The sequence below is a fragment of the Arachis ipaensis genome, chromosome B6 (assembly GCF_059453495.1).
Source record: "Arachis ipaensis isolate K30076 ecotype BB chromosome B6, ASM5945349v1, whole genome shotgun sequence".
Classification (NCBI taxonomy): domain Eukaryota; kingdom Viridiplantae; phylum Streptophyta; class Magnoliopsida; order Fabales; family Fabaceae; genus Arachis; species Arachis ipaensis.
The window spans coordinates 72,317,457-72,318,818 of NC_142441.1; the positions used below are offsets into that span (position 1 = coordinate 72,317,457).

At 39.5% G+C, this 1,362-nt stretch overlaps 1 non-coding gene across 1 annotated transcript; it reads right to left on the minus strand.

The window, feature by feature from the left end:
- Positions 1-1,020: 1,020 nt before the first annotated feature.
- On the minus strand, positions 1,021-1,128 carry LOC148561300 (small nucleolar RNA R71). Its single transcript, XR_015888146.1, has one exon. It is a non-coding gene; the product is annotated as a small nucleolar RNA R71 (small nucleolar RNA).
- Between the last annotated feature and the right edge of the window lie 234 nt (positions 1,129-1,362).

Below are 1,362 nucleotides of genomic sequence, written 5' to 3' on the forward strand. Positions count from 1 at the left end.
TAACCAAACAGAATAACCGTTAATAATAAATCAATCTTAAAAATCACTCCATCAATGATAGAGATTCTAACTAATCAATTCCCAGTCAAGGCTTTTATTTATATTCTTTAAAATTCCTCAATTTAAATTCCAATCTACTCAGCTCAACTTCTTGGAACATCTGATTAATAAAACAACACACTTTTCTGCAACTCGTTGGGAGACGACCTGTGACTTAAAACTCCCAGTAATTTTAATTTAAACTCTCTGTGACATATCTCTAAATTGATAGGCAGATTTTCGGTGAGTTAAGAACTATACTTGCAACGTAACCATTTTAATAAATTTTTAATTCACCAGCTTCTGCTTCCCATCAAATTTTTGGTGCCGTTGCCGGGGAGTTGCAATAGAGTGCTAATTTTATTAATTAGAATTTATTTATTTGCATTTTATTTAATTTTTCTACTATGAGCTGCATGTTTCTTCTGTCAAATGACGCGTTCACTTCCTGATCCGCGCTTGCTAATATTCGATCCTGAAATTGAAAGAACAATTTCACGAATAAGGCGAGAACAGCGTAGGTTAGCCCGCTCTGAGGGCGGATCTGAAAGTGAATCTGAGGAAGAAACCAGCCCCCGTTCTACTGATTCGGTTGTTTTACGTGCAGAAAATATGGCAGCTAGAAGAGTTACCATTCAGGAGGAAGGAGCTCTTGATTTTACAATGCAACCGTTTCAAGCGCATCATCCAGCGGTAGCTACGGATTTTGAAATAAAGACCGCACTGTTAAATTTGATGCCCAAGTTTCATGGCCTACCTGCTCAAGAGCCTATCAAGCACTTGAGAGATTTCCAGGCAGCCTGTTCTACTGTCAGGCGTGATGGCACTGATGAAACTTCAATTCTGCTGAAAGCTTTTCCGTTCTCTCTTGAGAGAAAAGTAAGAGAGTGGTACTACACTCAACCTATAGCAAATGTATCCAACTGGGATACACTCAGAAAGGAGTTTCTGAAGAAATTCTTTCCATCTGAAGTTACTGATAAACTGAGGAAGGATATCTCTACAATTGTTCAGGATGACAATGAGACTCTCTTTGAATACTGGGAGTGCTTCAATAATCTTCTAGAAGTATGCCCCCACCACATGATTGACAAGATCGTGCTACTCAGCTATATTACACAAGGTATGAGGCCCCAAGATAAGACCACATTGGAAAGTGCTAGCAATGGGTCTATGAAGAAGTACAAGACCCCTGATGAAGCTTGGCAATTGATCAGTGATTTAGCTGAATCTACTCGGAACCACAGACAGAAGCAAGGCCGTTCAAAAGCCGTTGCAGAAGTATCTTCTGGCATAGAGACTGCTGCTCTAAATCAAAGCATC